Below are 9229 nucleotides of genomic sequence, written 5' to 3' on the forward strand. Positions count from 1 at the left end.
TGACTGTTTATTATAGATGCTGGATTACAAGAAAACCACAATCCCCAGTAAGAGTTGTTACTAGAGGGCTTCCCTGGTGGCGCAGTGGTTGAGAGTCCGCCTGCCGATGCAGGGGACACGGGTTCGTATCCCGGTCCGGGAAGATCCCACATGCCGCGGAGCGGCTGGGCCCGTGAGCCATGGCCACTGAGCCTGCGCGTCCAGAGCCTGTGCTCCGCAACGGGAGAGGCCGCGACAGTGAGAGGCCCGCGTACCGCAAAAAAACAAAACAAAGCAGAAGAGTTGTTATTCGAGCTCTACCTGACTCTACCCCACCTACAACATGTTATAGTGAGGATGTGTAATTCCCTGGACCACTAATGGAGTGTGTTGCCAGGATCCAGCACCTCCACCCTCACCCCAAATTTTCTCTGATGTTTTCTAGATATTGTAATTCATGAATGTATGTAGAAAGAAGGAGGATGAGAACAGGTGACACTCTGGCTGCTAAAATATCAATATTTATGCCAAGAAGGGTTTGATCTCAGTTCTACTGGGCACAGACTCAATTTCTCTAATCTGGAGGGGCAGCAATTGGGGGAGGGACAAAATGTCTTCACACTTTTTGATTTTGGTTTTGGGTAGTAAAGTATATTAAGCCTTCTGGTTGCACTTATCAAGTCATTACCATCAGCTTCTCACATTCTGGCAATTGGTTGACTGATGGTGTAAGAGTTTTCTTTGCAAATCTTCACATCTATCTTTGTCTTCACAGATAATTTGCTGGAAAGTTGGGAATAGCTGCATCGGAAAATCATCATAGTTCTTTTTCTAAATGACATTTTGAGGTCCATAGGCCCTTGTATACCAAGGGCAGAGCAAGAGGGTCTGAAGGAACATAGAATTGGGGTCTTTTGTGAATAAATGGTGCCCCCCCAATTTGGTGACACTTCAGATTCTGGTTCTCAGAGCTTCCATTGAATAAAATGTTGTAAGATGACTCCTGAAGCAAGCTTTCTGTGGAAGTAGGGCCATGGTCTTGGTCTCAGCCACACTCAGAAATCAGGGAAGAAGCTGAAGGGAAACCCCACTCACTGCCTTGGCCTCTGTCCTGTGAGCTGGTCACTCCCATGGCTTCACAAAGTCACCTGCCCTCCTGGCAGGAAAAACACCTTGGGGTCCTGAAATTCTCTCTTCTTCATAGCTTCTCTAATATGGTTTCCTTTCTTGCTCTCCATGGGGGAATTTAGAGCAGCAGATCTGAATGAATTTCCTGGGTCTGCTTTGAGGTAAGTTGGTAAAGCATTGAGAAGAGCATAACTCACATGACCTGAGTTTAATTTCTGGCTCCATCATATAGAAGCTCAATGATTTTCTTTGTTTCATTTATTTTTTGTTGATGTGATCACTACTTGACACATGTTTTTATTTGTTTCTTGCACTAGAATATAAGCCCCATTTGGGCATGGGGTTTGTTTGTCTTTTTGAATTGTATCTCCATTGCTTAGCACACAGCCTGGCACATTGTCATTAATATTTATTGCATTAGGATTGTTTCCTTTTTCTTCTTTTGCTATCCTAAGTAACTCTGAACTGAGCATCTTCAAATTTTCATTATGTGTAACTGATGTGGAATCTTCTTTCGAGTTATTTCACAAGATACATCACAAGTGCAATTGTTAAGTCAAAGTCGTAACTATTTTTTGACTCGATATGTATTAATAAATTGCTTTCTAGGATGTCCTGCAAGTTATCAGAGTCTCCATAAATATATTTGTAGTTTTTAACTTTACTAATTTAATAGGCATAAAATGGTAGTAATTAATTAATTTCAATTTCTTTGATAAAGTTTCTATACTTCCTGTAATGTACCCTTAATCCATCATAGAGGAGGAGGTAAAGTATTACTTCCTATTAAAGAAAAACTGTGGGTTAAGGGTGAAGCCGAATCCAGCCTCTGTATGCTGACACCAAATTAAATCTCGGAGACAGAGTTTTGGGTGAAGTAGAAAAGAATAGCTTTATTGCTTTGCCAGGCAAAGGGGGTCATAGCAGGCTAATGTCCTCAAAACTGTGTGACCCACCCTGGAGGAGGTAGTGGGGAGTTTTATAGCAATTGTTCAAAGAGGGCGTGATCATTTCGTGAACATTCTTCTGATTGGCTGGTGGTGAGGTAAGTGGGAGTCAGCATCATCAACCTTCTGGTTCCAACTGGTCTGGGGTCTACTTGCTTGCCAGCAGCATTCCTTCGTATGTTACCCATTAATTTCTCCCACCTGGTGGGGCTTTCGGTCTGTACAAAACAGCTCAAAGATGTTGCTGTGTGTATCCCTTGATGAGGAGCCAGGACCTTGCCCCAAGGCTGCACTATGGTTTCTCTTGACTGTTTCTCCCTGGTCTGGCCTCCCCTCCCTTCCCTAATTAGCAACTTCTTGAATCTGCCCGTTGGAACTCAGGGAAGGTCATGGAGGCTGAATGAAGCCTATTTCCTGTAATCAGAGAAATGGGGGACACAAAAAGGCTTTTGTGCCCAGGAGCCCCCCAGGGCCCTTCTCAGTATCAAGGGGAAGAATAAAACAAGTGGGTACTTATTTATGCCATTTTCTCATTTTTCTTTCACGTATCTCATCCTTTTCTTGAAGCCTGCGTATGAAGAAATTTTGATGATTTTTCTTTTCACCCCTAAATCATGCCTCTCTTCAGGTCCCTAGCCAGTTCTAGAGACTTTAACATTTTCCAAAAAAGAAAAGGGCTAGGGAGGTTTCTAGAGAAGATAGAAGAACCTGACTGAGGACCAGAGGTTTGGAAGTAAAGCAGCTGAGCGTGTTGGTGCGTCTGCAGGGGTGCTGGTGGGAAGCTAGGCTGAAGGGAACCCGTGGCAGTTCTGCTGGGACACAGGAGTGTAACCAAACACAGTGTTATAGTCCATTCTTTGTACCAACATTTTCCCCATCTCTTCCATCTCCTGTATTCATTTCTCCAATCTCACATCCACCTTCACGTGGGAGTAAGGGGTGGAGGTGAGGAAATAATCTTGTCCAAAGGTACATGTGTGTTTGCAAGCTCCCTTATCCATGAAAATATTTTATGCTATTAAAGAAAATCTCTTGAAATGGCTTTTTTAAAAGGAAGATAATTTATGTGGCTCGTCTACTCATTTTTAAGTCCAGAGGTGTGATTAACATCTTTGTCAGTATACATTTTTTTGTAAAAATTTAATAGTGCCTGTTAGAAATGGTCAGGACACAATTGGAGAGTTTGGACAACTTTGCTGTTCGTTGGCACAGACCATATTAAAGCAGCGATGATCCCATGACAGAGAAGTTTTTTTGATTTGTATTCAATTGAAAGAAACAGAGACTTAAATGAACAAACGAACAAACAAAAAAACCATTGATTTAACAGACATTTAATCTAAAGCCTTATTTTTATGTCTGTAGTCAACCACCTAGGGCTGGTGTAGCAGCTTTGCAAAGCCATCTGGGACTCAGGATACTTCTTTTTTTCCACTTAGTTACACATAGGGTGTGCTTGTTACCTTATGGCCACAAAATGGCTCTTTCAATTCCATGTTAGTGCCCTATTCGAAGCAGTAGAAGTGGATGGGCAAAGGGCTTGTCTGTGCCTCCCCTTCCACTCCTTCACAAGCTTTGCTGTGAGATCCTCCCCACAGCTTTTGCTGAGTTAGCACTGTGTCATGTGGCTCTCCCTATGCATCAGGGAGGCTGGGGAAGGTGGGAGCTGTTTTGTAGTGTTTTTCTCTCTCTTTGCTTGCTTGTAAACTGGACACATTGAGACCACATGGTATAATTTTAGAAAGGAAGAGTGAAGATTTAACACTGAGTAACATTCAGTAACATTGAGCTGCCTCAGAACCTGAACATATTGCCTTAAGAAATGTGAATTTGTCAGCCATGTGGTGTTCATCACTGTGGAGGTTTGAGTGAGAGGTAATCATTGGGTTTAGAATAAACATTAAAAAGCAACAGGAGTTCAGGTGATGAAAATGTTTTGATTATAAACAGTGGGGATGCTTACACATCATTGCGAATGTATTTAGTGCTACTGAATTGTAGACTTACAAATTGTTAAAATTATAAATATTATGTCATATATATTTTATCACAGTAAAAATATGCAACAAGAGTGATAGCCGTTAGACTGGGGGAGAGTTGTAAACGTCTCTGGGTAGGAAGGATGTAGAGGACCTAAAATGTAATAAGATGTGGTTCTTTGTCTGGGGTGGATTAATGGTGGTAGTAGGGGTGAAATACTCTGAGAGAGAGTAAACAAAGATTCCCTCGGCCCATCCGTGGTCCCCTTCTGTCCCTCTTTTAAAGGACTGACTAGTACCATTGCCTTCTTTGATGTCTGCTGTGGCCTACAGGCTCACCCCTCCTGCTCTAAGGAGTCATCTTGCCAAATGTGTCAAGAATATTCTTCCCACTCACATCTGCAGGAAACCTGGCATACAGTCAGTATTGATAGGAAAAGTAGAGGCTTTTGGGGTTGGAATTGCCTGAAGTGTTAAGTTTTTGATGACTTTTTTTCATCTAAATTACAAATTATCTCCCAGTTTCAACCTCAGAGCACACTGCTTTCTTCCCCCACCCCCCGCCCCTTTTATTATTTATTTATTTATTTATGTTTAGCATCTTTATTGGAGTATAATTGCTTTACAATGGTGTGTTAGTTTCTGCTTTATAACAAAGTGAATCAGCTACACCTATACATATATCCCCATATCCCCTCCCTCTTGCGTCTGCCTCTCACCCTCCCTATCTCACCCCTCCAGGTGGTCACAAAGCACCGAGCTGATCTCCCTGTGCTCTGCGGCTGCTTCCCACTAGCTATCTATTTTACATCTGGTAGTGTATATATTGTGACTTCCCATTTGCTTCAAAGTAAAAGCCAGATGCCAGATAGTGGCTTATCAGTAAGGCCAGCAAACATCCGGGTTTGCCTGCTTTAAGATTATTGCCCCAGTGTAATTATTAGTAATACCTCTTTTATCCTTACATGGATTGCAATCTGGACAATAAATTATATGGCCCTTCTACCTGTAAGGCCCTACATGATCTGTCTACCCCTCTCTCAACATACTTCTCTGATCTCACCTTGTATTATCTCCCTGCTTCTTGCTCTGCTGTGATCACTTTGGGCTCCTCAGTGATTCTTGAACTCATGCGTGTGCTACTGCCCTAGAACCTTCACATGAGTTTTCTCTTTCTGGAATGCTCTTCCCCAGATATCTGCATAATCAACTCCTTCAGGTCTTTGCTTAAATTTTACCTTCTCAAGGAGACATAGACTGCCCACCCAATTTAAAATTGCCATCACTCACTTCGCCTGCATCCCTGACCCCCTTTATTCTGTCCTGGCATTTCTTATACTTAAAAGTATACTATCTCACTTACATATATTTGATATTTATACTGTCTCACTTACATATCTATTATGTTTATTGCTCCTCTCCCCAGCTAGAATATGAACTTCTCCAGGGCAGGGACCTTGTCTTTTTTGTTCTACCATGTAGTAAAAGAGCCCAGAATGCCTCACACATAATAGACACTCCATATATGTTTGTTGAATGAGAGAAACAATAAGTGAAAATTTACATGATCTGTGGCCCATTTCCTCAAAACCTTGCAGGGTGATTGGCTAGCTATAAAGAGCCATGGTGTTAATAGCTGATGGTTTTACAACTCATTCATTTATTCCTAAACTAAACTAGATATTTTTTATTTTTATTTCCCAAAGTAGTATTGGAACTTTGTGTGGCATAGGATTTGACCATCTTATTACAAATCAGTTTAGGGGCAATTTGCAAGACAGGTAGGTCTTCAGGATCCTTAGAAATAATCCCACAGAAGCAACTATCTGTTTTATCTAAGAGAAAGGCTAATCCTGCAGTAATGGTTCTAAAAGTAAAAAGGAATTGACATTGGCACAATACTCTGTACTTTATAGAGCTCTCTCAATCTTACTATCTTATTTAATTCCAGACCAGTCTTGGGCTTCTCCATTCATTGACTTTGTTTGACCCTCTTCTTATTCCCCCTTGAGGGTTTAATTAAGTTCAACCATATTCTGTCAACTGTTCCAGTTTCAGTGAAATCTTTTGTTATTATAACAAGAAATTATTCTCTCAAATTGAAAACAAAAACAAAACCCATACCCCAAACCACTCTCCTTTTTTTGCCAGAGGGGAAACGCTCCTGTCACTGCGGTAGTTTCTTTCCATCTTCTCCTCATGAGCCTTTCAGATCTTCTGACATTCAGCCCATAATCTTCATCTTCATCTTCAACATTGACATTCAAATGCCCTGAATGATGCAGATCCTATATCCTACTTGGGGAAAGGTGAGAAACTTCATGAAACAAAAAGAACATGTAGGTTTTCTCTGTTAGCTCTGCTTAATATGTAAGAAAATTCAGGATGAGGTAGGGCTATCTGTTACCAACTGTGGGAGGAAATACTAGCTAGAATAGATTTCATGTCAAACCTCCATTGCTTAGTTGGGTTCCAGAATAGCTCCTTCGCATCCTCTTGGTGTTGCTGTGGGCGAATTTGGGAGAGCGAGATGATTGGTAAGGAATTGAAAGCTAAACCTAGAATTTCTTTTCATGTTTTAGATCTGATTTTCAGGGAAGGCGCTCTTGCCTCTTTGCAGCCAAGAGAAGAAAAATATCTGTACGGCAACCGAAAGAGGATGGTTTAGGAGCGAGTTCATCTTCTCTCGCGTTTCAATCAGTGGTAGACACTAACTCAGGACTCTAGAAGATGATTGGTCCATCCATCTTACTCATCTATGCCCGTCCCAGAACCACGAAGTTATGAATCGAGGACTAAGCGAACCTACCTCCATCTTATCTTCTCCAATTCTAAACTTGGTGAGGTAGAGAGATGACTCTCTCCAGATTGACCCGGGCAAGCTTTGCTGCAGTGACTGACAGTCTCTCTGAGATGAACACCAAGCTGATGGTTATCATAAGCCCAGCACAGTAGACAGGGAAAATGAGACATGGTAAAACTGTGATCATATGTGATACCATCCAGCTAACATATGATGAACGCGAGTATACTCCCTGTGCTACATGTGGATGAGACAGCCTACAACAGCTGGAATACACTTTGGCCTGCGGGGAGGGTAGGTCTGGAAACCAAGTGGAGCTAGATCCAATGACAGTGATCTCATCCATGGGCAGTGCCCTTTAGATTTTATGAAGATTTTCAGTTCAGTTATCTCACTTGAGCATAGGTCATAGAGCAGTTGTTAATAGCCTGGTGTTACAGATAGGACTCAGATTCAGACGGGTTAGGGAGCTCATGCAGGGCCACAGAGCCAAGAACCAGGTCATTGACTTCAGCCCCCTCTTCACTAAGCATGCTGCCTCCTCTATGGCTAGAAGGTATGAAGAAGGATGCATGTATCCTGATTCACTGTTGTAGAGGAACATTCTGGACTGATCTAGAGCTTAGGCATAAACACAAGCTTAGCTTCAGGAAGGGTCTTATAGTCACATTTCTGCTTATCCCTGCTTTCCCCTTTTGTAATAGGAGCATGCAGGATTTTATCAAGTTATCTGTAGCCTGTCACTCTCCTTCCTAATTCACATATTCCTTCTTTCCTTCCTCCCTATTTCCCTTTTCTTCTTCCCTCCCTCAAACATTCATTAAGCATATTCTATGTCTTAGGCACTACCTAATACATAAAAATCAGGAAAACAAAGATGAATAAAATATTGTGCTTTGTTTCAAGGAATATGTGGTTTATAATGGGAAACAGATTAAAAAACAAATTGCAGTAGAGACAAACAGTGGTGGCCCAGAGGTGAGAATGTTTTATGGGGGGAAGATGTGGGAAGGTTTGGAAAGGCTTCATGAACATGGAGAGTCAAATGAGTGGGGTCTGGAGGGGTGAGTTGGAGTAGCTCAGACATTATAAGGTAGAGAAAGGACAGTCCATGTTTCTGTAAAGAGTTTACCTATAGTGATGCATTCTGACTTTTACTAGGTTTTATCTACCAATTCACTTTTTATGTATTGTGGACATGTCCTGAGGGTTCATAATTTGATGGCAGAGTGTGGGTCCCTGGTTGAAGCATAGACGATTTCCACGGTAGAAGCCAAAATAAATGGCTAAGACTGGGAGTAAGAATTACACTCTGCTCTTGTTTTATATCCCCAATGAAGGAAATTATTAAGGCCAATGTGTAAATGTAAACACTGGTGGGGGTATCACTTGAAGCCAGTGTACTCTTTGACATTTCTTAAATCAGTCTCCCTTAGTTCAGCCTAACCTTGTTTCTAAGGTTGTGCTTACCTGTTGCCAGGTTAGAATCCTACTTTAGGCACACAAGGGTAAGACTAAGTGATCCTTTGGCTTTTCTAAGGAGCATGGGAGGAGCCCAGAGCTGTAGGAAGTCCTTTACTAAGGAAAGTAGTGTAGGACATGGCAGTGAGGACCTAGCGCACCAGGAAGATGTGGTTGTGTCCCTGCTCTTGATTCAAGCAGGTGATATGAAAAAAGAAAAGTCGTTAATATAATCAGACACAGAGTGATATGGTAGGTCTATGGGAGAAAAAACCAAAACAAAACAGGTCTATGAAAACCTTGTGGAACATGGTTGTGAGCTGTACATTATAGAGATGAGTCAGAGTTTCGGATCCTAGGTATTTCACCTACATCAGCTTTCACCTCTGTTTCATTGTATCCATCTAGTCCTATCGCCGCTCCTATAGGAACTTTTTTTCTCTGAATAATAAAATTTGCACTTTGTCTTCTGACCGCACCTTCATGTCTCTCTATCCTTCCAGTTCTATCACCCAGTTGTCCCTGCCCTTTGTCTCCTTCTGCTTCATCTGGATCTCCAGTTTGGGACCTGTTTTCTCAGTGCCTGTTAGCCCCACCTGTCTTCACTGATTTTTCTATGAAACTTGAATGGCATGGCCCAGAACTTCAATAACTCTTCCCCTTATCCTTAATTCTATTGTTCAACCATCCGCTGCTGCAAGATCCTAACCGTCTGCCTTTTTTGAACCTACTTTGGGGTTACTGAGCACTGGTGGAAAGAAAAATCACGTAACATGAAGCTTGTGTCATCATATCTATTTTTTAAATTAATTTTCATTGGAGTATAATTGCTTAACAGTGTGTTAGTTTCTACTGTACAGCAAAATGAATCAGCCATACATATACATATATCCCCTCCCTTCTGGACTTCCTTTCCATTCAGGTCACCACAG

This window comes from Monodon monoceros, unplaced genomic scaffold (genome assembly GCF_005190385.1).
Source record: "Monodon monoceros isolate NGI ecotype Baffin Bay Population unplaced genomic scaffold, NGI_Narwhal_1 Super_Scaffold_18, whole genome shotgun sequence".
Lineage (NCBI taxonomy): Eukaryota > Metazoa > Chordata > Mammalia > Artiodactyla > Monodontidae > Monodon > Monodon monoceros.